Source organism: Triticum dicoccoides, chromosome 3A (genome assembly GCF_002162155.2).
Source record: "Triticum dicoccoides isolate Atlit2015 ecotype Zavitan chromosome 3A, WEW_v2.0, whole genome shotgun sequence".
NCBI classification, from domain to species: Eukaryota; Viridiplantae; Streptophyta; class Magnoliopsida; order Poales; family Poaceae; genus Triticum; species Triticum dicoccoides.
Genome location: NC_041384.1, coordinates 137,435,351 through 137,446,476, shown reverse-complemented (window position 1 = coordinate 137,446,476; position 11,126 = coordinate 137,435,351).

Genomic DNA, 11,126 nt, shown 5'->3' with positions numbered 1-11,126 from the left:
CTGGGGCTATATGATCGTATTTGAATCTTAGCTTAACCCCTTTGGTCCGGTTTACTGATCGTATTCGTATCAGAAACCCCCAACATTCAGTTACAAAGTTAATTTATATTGCAAACTGCTATTTTGCCTTACTGGTCTTTTATTGTCTCAATTTTAAATGATCAGCACGATCTTTTCACTGGCTTGACTATTTGACAATAAGCCGCCCAGGCATGATGATCATCAGGGATGAAGAAGCATAAATGTGACGAACCGGCGGGATTAGATCTGTCACCTTGTAAGAGGGAGTTGCCATCTTCTTATTCTCCAAATCGAAACCTGGCCGATATTTGTCAATATTGGTTTCATCTCCAAGAATGGTAGCCTGAGGTCGAACTCCCCTCACACAAGCAACGAAGTCATCCTGCTCAAACAGAGATATGTCTTCTTTCACGGTAGGGTACCCCCTAGCTACATCCGCCGGGTCTAGATCTGGCACCCAGGCTTTGGAGCGGCTCAGGGCAGTCAAGGCTCCGGCTCTGGCACAGGATCGTTTGACTTCTTGGAACCTGGCGGGTAAGATTGGCAATATTTTCAAGACATCACTGAGCCGGTTGGGTCCTTGATTGGCAGGCGAGATAGCAGCAAGTGATCGTTGAGCGCCAGTGTACAGCTGCTCCACCAAGGTATAGAGCGCCTTCAGTTTAGTCACATTATCTTGGCTCAGATTCTTGCTTCACAGGCCTGCACATATTTTTTAAACAAGGGGTCAGCTGACGGTTCATATTCCGGGTCAAAAGAAGGTATAAAAGATCAGTACAGATGACTTACCAAAGATGGCGGAAACCATTTGAGACACCCGGTTCTTTAAACCGGTCAGTTTCGTGGTAACCTCCTCAAGAGCCGCTTCAGCTTTTTCGGCGCGTTGTGTCAGCAGTGTCTTTTCTTCAGCCCAGGATTTCTTTTGGCAGTCAAGCTGGTTTTTAGTTTTTCCGTCTCAGTAAGACTTAATTGAAGTTTAGAATCAGCAGACTTGATTTCTGCCTCTTGATCCGCCAGACAGGTCTTGGCGTCAGTTAATTGGGAACCCAATTCAGATAAGGCGTTCTACAAAACATACACAGGGGTGTCAAGGTTTAAACTAAAAGTTCAAGATTCAAGTCTGAAGTGCTTTGCACTGCAAAACCACTTGACACTTGGGGGCTAATGTATGCCAAAACAATTTCTTATGACTCTAATATATTTCAAGTCCCAAGTACCCTACAAAGTAACAGCACTTGGCACTTGGGGGCTAATGCATGATATTCCGAAAGTCTCTCAAGATTAAGATGGATTACAATATTTGTTGGGTTCGGCACAAGACAGTCATGAAATGAAGTACCGGCTCATTTATGATCAAGTGAACTGGCCCTTGGGGACTACAGGTGAAGTTTATACTACTTTATTAGACTTCAGAAAAATCTAAAGGTAAAGCTTTAGCCTATATCATAAGTCTACAAATCATTCAGGTTTTATCATAATCTAAAGACTTGGGGGCTGGCAGAATATAAGTAAGCCAGAAGAACATACCTCATACTTCAGCTGCAATTGCTTGACCATCTCGATTTCCGAGTCACGGCTGGAGTGCACATGACTGAGATAGCCGGACAGCACGTCATTGACATTGAGATGGGTGTAATGGGAGACATCAAACCGCACCTTCTGCTTCTCTAAGGCTTCTTGTTTAGCAGTGTGTCGAGCTAAAATGGTGGGGTTCCCTGGCTCAACAAACCGGCTACCAGTAACCAAGACGTCAGTGTCAGAGGTTGTCGGTGGGTTAGCTGAACTGGATGGTTCAGTTATAGCCGGGTTGAGAGTGGTCTCATTAGCTGACGGTTCAGGAGGGTACGATTGAGCCGTCACAGCCGGATCTTCTGCCGCTTCAGTTTGAGGGGGATAAGTCGGCATAGCCGGTTCAGGTGCAAGAACTGACGGGTCTCCCACCGGTTTAACCACTTTGGTCTTCTTGGATTTGGCTTGGCCACTAAGAAAGAATTTATAAGACAATTAGTGCAATGGTGCAATTTTTAAAGACAAAGAGGAAAGATGATTTTTTTCCTTACCCAGGGGCAGTCTTGAAGGCTGGAAATTGCATCTGAGATGAGTCGCCAAAAGAGCGAGAAACCTCCTTCCAAGGGCAAATAACGTCAGTAACACAAGAGAATATATTCATGAATGAAAGTCGAAGAGGAATATAAAAGATACCTCATTTTGGCGTTTTTGAGGAGTTTGTTGTACAACAGAAGGCGTCTCATCATCGTTCCGGGCTTGACAACGGCTCTCGTGTTGCTGTTTTTTCAAAAGAAAATGAGGGTCCAAATAAGCCAAAGGGTGCGAAAACCTTACTTTCCGGGTTACCCGTCGAAGTTTCTGTCTCGACAAATGGTCTGAGTCGGAGGAAATAATTACCTCTTCTTCTCTGGCTTGACTGGCCCTTGTGTCGTCCTGGCAATAATCAGTGTCAATAAGGTTATTAAAAAACTAGCCAAGGGAGTCAAGGGCTACCTCCGACTCAGAAGTATCATCGTCAAGCTTTAACAGGTCCTCAGTGGTGCTCTTCTTCTTCTTCTTAGACCTATGGGTCGTCTTCTTGGCGGTCATGGCGGCGGCTCTAGCCTTCTTGGCGGCTTCGTGGTCATACTTGGCTTTCCAGAAATCAGATTTAGCCTGTAAACAAATAAACATGATAAAAGGTCATGCAAGTATTTAAAATGGCTGAGAAAAAAAAAAGAGAAAGAGGTCAGAGGTTTTTTACCTCTGGCGCCGGGTTAAGTTTGCAGAAGGGGTTTACCCGACTTTACTGCAGTCTTCATATTTGCCATTCACCAGAAGGGTCGACATTGAAACAATATCTTCTTCAGTTAATTGAACGGAGCTGTGACGAAGAGAGTCATTTGGGCCTCCACCATATTCATACATCAATTTGGATCGGCGGCTTAGAGGGATGACCCGCCATGAGACCCAGCAACTGGTCAAGTCAACTTCGGTTAAGCCGTTCCCCAATAAGGCGTTAATCCTTTTAATTGATGGAATAAGCTTCTTGCGTTTGGCGGCAGTGAGTTTGTCAGGGAGCGCAAACTTGGAGTCGAGACGCTCTGCGCGATAACCCGGCAGTGGCTTCTCATTTGCTGGTGAAGTGTCTTGACAATAGAACCAAGTCTGATTCCAGTCTTTGGGATGACTCGGCAAGACTATTAGGGGGAAGATGGCGCCCTGTCGACACTGAATTGAGATGCCTCCAAGTTCCAAGCTAGGGCCATTGGTAGACTCGTTCTGGCGGTTCAGATAAAAATACTCTCTAAAGAGTTCCATAGTCGGTTCTTCTTGAAGGTACACCTCACAGAGAACTTGGAAATTGCAGCTATTGGATATGGAATTGGGCCCGAGAACTTGAGGGTGGAGTTTGAAAAAATGGAGGACATCTCTGAAGAACTTTGAGTCGGGTGGTGAAAAGCCACGGTTCATGTGGTCAGAAAAGACAATGACTTCACCATCTTTTGGATTGGGCCGTTCCTCGTCCGGGTCAGGTGCATGGTAAGACATAACATTATTCCCTGGCAAAAATCCTATGGAGAAGAAGTCCTTCAAATTATCCTCAGTTCCTGTTGAGGGAAACCAATTGCAGACAGTCGGTGCTTTTGATAGCATGATGTTCAAAAGACGAACTGAAAAGAAAGTGACATGCCGGTTCAATTCAATTATAATGGTGAAGTTAAGTGATGATGGTATAAAGGAGTAATGGCGGCTTAAGTAAGGGCTAATGTCATATAAGGAAAAGTAAGCCGGCACAATAAGCCGCCATGACTACAGATATTTGAGAAAATAGAATTGGCTAAGTGTTGAGACAAACAAGTTTCCTAATTGCTTGATATTATTCTAGATCAAATGGCTATTCAAAATGGAAAATATTCTAGACCTAAAAGTCTAGCGTAGATGAGTTCGTGAGTCCTAATGAGGCCTTTATACCGGGAAAAGGGATCTACTAGTGACAAGAGTAGGCACAAAACAACTACCGCACAAGTATATATCTCTTTTTGGATCAAGAAGAGGCTGCAGTGGAAGAACTATGAAGAAATTGTGATGAACTACGAAGAACACGCAAAAACCTAGAAAGCCCTAATGCAGATCTAAGGAGCAAGAAGGGAAATGCTTACAGCCACAAATCTTTTGCGGAGAGACGCCGCTGTTCTCTGGACTGATTCCAGTTGATGCAGTGGCCAAAGTCGACGGAGGTGAGGTGCTCTCTGACGGTGGCAGAGCTCGAGCAGCAGCGGGGATTGCGAGAGGTAGAAGACGAAGAAGAGAGAAGAATGAGAAAGACCAGGGCGTGCCTATTTATAAGGGGATAAGCGAACAGGCGGGCGTGAAAATCAAGGAAGACCCGAATAATGATTATCCAACTAAACGGACGCCTTGATTCTCGGAAGGCATTAAAGGATAAAGATCCGTTGAGAGATGACGTCATAATAGTTTTTCATGTTTTCAAGAAATCACGTCATGGCGGGTTACAAAAATTTCTGCGAAGAGAGGAAGATGGAGTTCGTCTAAGTATTGAAGATTGACAAAGAACAAAGTTCAAAGTCAACCTGGGGCCTAATGTTGGGGATATAGCTACCAGGTATGACCCGCCCAGGAGGGGCCGGGTCAGCCCCAATGGCGGGTCACAAAGGAAGCCCAGTAACATTCAAGGCGATAGTTTATTGAGGCTTATAGAAGGCCTAAGCCTAGAGACGGCTTAAGGCCCAATATTGTAAACCATCGTATGTAAGGAAAGACTTGTAAAGAAAGGCATATAAAAGAAGTCACCGAGCTGGACACGTTTTATGAGCCGGCCGGGACTCCGTAGGCCGCCATGCGTCAACCCATGTATATAAGGGGACGACCCGGCGGTGGCTTAGGGCAAGAAACAAGAGATCGATAACCAAGCCGGCGGATTAGCCTCTTGGTGATCGAAACCCCAGCAATTCCAACACAACTAGACATAGGCTTTTACCTTCATCGTAAGGGGCCTAACTAGTATAAAACCTTTCGTGTCCTTTGTCCCGATTAACCCCTTTAAGCTTCCTAGTTGCGATGGCCCTACGACTAAGTCCTTTTGCTAGGACATCTGCTGTGACAATTCCACGACAGTTTGGCCTCCCTAGATACTTAATGACTGATGGTGGTTCACACTTTATTCATGGTGCTTTCCGCAAAATGCTTGCCAAGTATGATGTTAACCATAGAACCACATCATCTTATCATCCTCAATCTAGTGGTCAAGTTGAACTTAGCTATAGAGAAATAAAATTAATCTTGCAAAAGATTGTCAATAGGTCCCAAAAGAATTGGTCTAAGAAATTAGATGATGCACTTTTGGCTTATAGAACAACATATAAAAATCCTATGGGTATGTATCCTTATAAAATGATTTATGGAAAAGATTGTCATTTGCCTCTTGAATTAGAACATAAAGCATATTGGGCAAACAAAGAACTCAACTATGATTTCAAACTTGCTCGTGAAAAGAGGTTATTTGATATTAGCTCATTAGATGAATGGAGAGCCCAAGCTTATGAAAATGCCAAGTTGTTTAAAGAAAAGTCAAAAGATGGCATGATAAGAGAATCCAAAAGAGTGAGCTTAAAGTAGGAGAATATGTTCTTTTGTACAACTCTCGCTTCAGACTCTTTGCAGGAAAACTCCTCTCAAAATGGGAAGGCCCCTATATCATCGAGGTGGTTTATCGTTCTGGAGACATTAAAATAAATAATGTCGAAGGTACTAACCCGAAGGTTGTTAACGGGCAACGAATAAAACATTATATCTCAGGTACGCCCATTAATGTTGAAAGTAATATTATCCAAACTTTGACACCAGAAGAACATATAAAAGAGTCCTTCCGGAACAATCCAGAATCATGAAAATAAGGAGGTACGTGATACGGTACGTAAATGGATTCCAAAAAATCCTCAAAAATATTTTTTGTCAGTTTTGGATTATTTAAAAAATAGGAAAATAAGAAACTTCCAGGAAGCGTACCATGTCGGGCACAAGACACCAGGGTGCGCCTGGCTTGCCAGGCGTGCCCAGGTGGGTTATGCCCACCTGGGGTACCTTCCGGACTCCGTTTTTCTACAGCTTGCTTGTTTCCCAAGATAAAAAATCTTTATATACCCACCGAACCTATTGACCACCGTATCATGGAGAAATCTTCTATTCTCTTTTCTTGCTATTTTCGGTCAGATCTGTTGAGCCAGGCATCATGTCTTCTTCCTCCTCCAACAACATGGAAGAGGATGCTTGGTTGATGAAGATCGAGTTGAAGAGAGAAGAGCACGCAGAAGTCGTCAAGGGAGACGAGAGCAAGGAGGTTATCATAGATCAACCTCTAGTCTTCGAGCAAGCACTGCTAGTCGAGGAGGAAGAGGAAGACATCCTGAAACCTTACTATGCTCATCTTACTCCTACTGAGATTGAAGCCTTTCGCATCATTGAAACGGTTCGAATGCAAAATAAGTATCTCACCCGTGAAAATATTCTGCATCAAGAGCACATCATCCACCTCCGGAGCGTCATCCGTCGATTGGAGAATCTCTTTATCCTCAAGGATAGGATTTCTTCATCATCATCATCAGCTTCTTCATCACCAAAATAGAATTGAGTATCGAGTATGAGCAAGCTAAGCTTGGGGGAGGTGCCCCGGTATCGTATCATCCCCACTACCTTTTGCCTTTACTTATTTTAGTTCGATCTTTTGCTTTCGATGAATAAAAGTTTAGTTTGATCCTTTCTTTTCGAGAGTTTGCTTAGTGATCTATCCTTGTTATCGTGTGCGAGAAGTTTGAGTTTTTGCTTTCTTTATTTTCATGTTGAAGTTAAAAAGAAAGGAAATAAATAAAAGAAAGGAAATACATGAAAAAGATCATATGCTAATGTTATGGTAGGTGATGACACCACATAAGGAAAAGTATAAGTACAAAATTTTGTTAGAGATTGACAAACATAGCATTAGTCAATGATGCAACTCATGAAAGAATTAATAAGGGAAGAGAAGATTCACATATAAATATACTATCCTAGAAATCTTTTGTGATTGTGAGCCCTCATCAAAAATATGCCAAAATTGTTGACGTTGGACAAGGAAGACAACTTAATGATTTATGTTTGTTTATATTCACATATAAGTCATATTGTCACAGATCCTTTAACATGTGGTGCTTGCCCCCTACCTTTGCTAGCCAAAAATTCCACACTAAGTAGAGATACTACTTATGCATCCAAAAACTCTTAAACCCAAATCTTATTTTCAAGAGTCCGCCATACCTACCTAGGGATTGACCAAGATCCCTCAAGTAAGTTGTCATCGGTGCAAAAAGGCAATAAAAATTGCTTCTAAAAGTGTGAGATCATTTAGTGTAAGATAAAATTGAGCGTTGCATGAACTTGTGATGGTGAAGAATAAAAGCGACAGACTTCATAATAAAGTCGCTATCACAAGGGGCAATGCAACATGACGTTCTTTTGCACTAAGGGGTTGAACATACAAACAAATAAGCGCATGGCAACCTCCACTTCCCTCTGCGAAGGGCCTATCTTTTACTTTTATGTATTTACTTTTATGCGAAGAGTCAAAGTTTTCTCTCTATTCCTTTTTTATTTTCTCCTTTGGCAAGCATCATGTGGTGAGGAAAGATCTAGGCACATATGTCCAGTTGAATATAGATAGCATGAGTTATTATAGTTAACATCACCCTTGAGGTGAATACGTTGGGAGGCAAACATATAAGCCCCTATATTTCTATGTGTCCGATTGAAACGTTTTGCTCATGTGTACGCGGTGAGTGTTAGCAATCATGGAAGACTATATGATGGTTGAGTATGTGGACTTTCCTAAAGGCTCCGACACATGACCCTTCCTGAAAAGATGATGAATTGTAGTTGCAAAGTTGACAGAGAACATAGTTTGTTGGTTTCTAATAAATTTTTTGCTTTATACTTCAATAGTGTGATGAATTGTCACTTATTCATGAGAAGTCTATGATAAAAATTATTTGATGAAAGTATTGTGTTTAAATTTTTTGTTGTTATAATAATGAACATGATGCTTCTATGTCCGTATTTTGTTTTTATCTTCACCTCTCTGTCTCTAAGCAAGTGGGCATGTTTTTCGATTTTGGTTTTCGATTGAGGACAAGTGAGGTCTAAGCTTGGGGGAGTTGATACGTCCATTTTGTATCATGTTTTCCTACTATTATTTATGATGTTTTTATCCATAATAATGCTTTTTGGAGTAACTCTAATGCCTTTTCTCTCATAATATGCAAGGTATACGCAAAGAGGGAGAATTCCGGGAGCTGGAAATCTAGACCTGGAAAAGCTACGTCAAGCTACCTATTTTGCACAACTCCAAACAAGTCGAAACTTCACGGAGAATTTTTATGGAATATTTGAAGAATATTGGAGTAAATAAGTACCAGAGGGGGCCCACCGGGTGGGAAAAACCCACCTGGGCGCGCCCTGGTGGGTTGTGCTCACCCACCTCCGGTGCCCATCTTCTAGTATATAAGTCATTTTTACCTATAAAAAATAAGGAGAGGACTTTCTGGATGGAGCGCCGCCATCTCAAGGCAGAACTTGGGCAGGAGCACTTTTGCCCTCCGGCAGAGCGACTCTACCGGGGGAACTTCCCTCCCGAAGGGGAAAATCATCGTCATCGTCATCACCAAAAACTCTCCCATCTTGGGGAGGGCAATCTCCATCAACATCTTCAACAACACCATCTCATCTCAAACCCTAGTTCATCTCTTGTGTTCAGTCTTGTTACCGGAACTATAGATTGGTGCTTGTGGGTGACTAGTAGTGTTGATTACATCTTGTAGTTCATTACTATATGGTTTATTTGGTGGAAGATTATATGTTCAGATCCAATATGCTATTTAATACCCCTCTGATCTTGAGCATGATTATCATTTGTGAGTAGTTACTTTTGTTCATGAGGTCACGGGAGAAATCATGTTACAAGTAATCATGTGAACTTGATATGTGTTCGATATTTTGATAGTATGTATGTTGTGATTCCTTTAGTGGTGTCATGTGAATGTCGACTACATGACACTTCACCATATTTGCGCCTAAGGGAATGCATTGTGGAATAGCAATTAGATGATGGGTTGCGAGAGTGACAAAAGCTTAAACCTCAGTTTATGTGCTATTCCGTAAGGGACCGATTGGATCCAGAAGTTTAATGCTATGGTTAGAATTTATTCTTAATACTTTTTTGTAGTTGTGGATGCTTGCGGGGGGGTTAATCATAAGTAGGAGGTTTGCTCAAGTAAGAACAGCACCTAAGCACCGGTCCACCCACATATTAAATTATCAAAGTAGCGAACACGAATCAAACCAACATGGTGAAAGTGACTAGATGAAAATCATGTGTACCCTCAAGAACGCTTTGCTTATCATAAGAAACCATTTTGACATGTCCTTTGCCTCAAAAAGGATTGGGCTACCTTGCTGCACTTTTGCTACTATCATCGTTACTTGCTCGTTACAAATTATCTTGCTATCAAACTACTATACTACTTATAATTTCAGCACTTGTAGATATTACCTTGCTGGAAACCACTTGTCATTTCCTTCTGCTCCTCGTTGGGTTTGACACTCTTACTTATCGAAAAGAGCTACAATTGATCCCCTATACTTGTTGGTCATCAGCAATCAAAGCATCTCAAAGCATAACATAGCAATACACAATGCTAGGGGTGACCTAACGCAGCACTAGGTGCTACCGGCGAAGGGGGGAAACATCCAGGAAAGTGTTCCCGGTGTTTGGCAATTTGGGGCAGATGAAACAAAGGTGGATTGTTGCATGTTTGCTATGCTAGGGGCATGTGGCGGACGAACGGACTGTGTATTTGGATTCGTCTCATCGTTCTAAGCAACTCTCATGTACAAAGTTTCTTCATCCGAGTTACAGATTATTTTATATTAATTTTTAAAGATTTAATTCATTTTTAGAATTAAAAGAATTAATTTAATTATAAAATGTATTTATGATGTCAACACGATGTCAGGGTGATGTCAGCAGTCAACCCCATAGTTGACTTAGTCAAACTGACATGTGGGTCCCACTGTCATTGACTAAGATTAACTAAACAATTTTAATTAGTTTAGTTAAACATGATTAATTAACCTAATTAACTCATTAATTAATCAATTAATTGCAAATTTATTTATTTTAACATATTTTTTGTTATACTTTTTTTTAATCATTTTGGGGTGTGGGGCCCGTTAGTCAGTGGCCCAGAGGGGCTAACGGGCACGCGGGCATGCGGGCGCTAGCGGGCGAACGGGCGGAGCCGGGACGGGCACCAGCCCGCCTGATAAGGTGCTACGAGGCGAGGCATGGCCGGCGGCGGCGGCGCGTAGCGAGGCAACGACAGACGGGGGCTGCGGAGCGGAACAGGGCGACGGCGCGGGGAGCTGGGCGGCATGCGAGTGGTGGAGCAAGGCGACTGCAGCGAGCGGTAGCAGGGCGCAGCGTGGCGAGGGCGGCGCGGCGCGTGCTCGCGCGGCAAGGCAGAGGAGAGGCTAGGAGGGTGCGGGCCGGCACGGGGGCGCGCGCAAGCGCGGCCAGGGCGTGGCCGGAGCGGGTCGGAGGGCACGCGTGTGGTGTGGTGGGCGAGTAGGGGAGGGCTTGGGGCACGTGCCAAGAGTTGTAGGGGGACGGCGCGGCCGACACGGAGAGGAGGCAGGGAAGGGGAGGGTGATGCCCTCACCAGCGTTTGGAGAGGAGCGGGGCAGCGAGGCTCGACGTGGTCCAATGGGGAGGAGGTCGGGGACGAGCGATGGAGGCGGTCCGATGAGGTGGTGGCGACGGCGTCGGGTCGGCGACAAGACGAGGCCGCAGCTACAGGTTGGCGTCATGCGAGAGAGAGAGAGAGAGAAGGGGCGCGGAGGAGTCCAGGAGGGGCGGCACCGGCGCCGGCTGGCGACAGCCTTAGCGGAGCGGTGGCTTGCATCAGGCGCGGGCGAGCGGGAGGAGGGGATCGAACAGGGGCGCCCCTCTCCCTGGAACGATGTGTGTGTGTGTGTGTGTGTGTGTGTTCATGTGGCGGCGCTGGGAG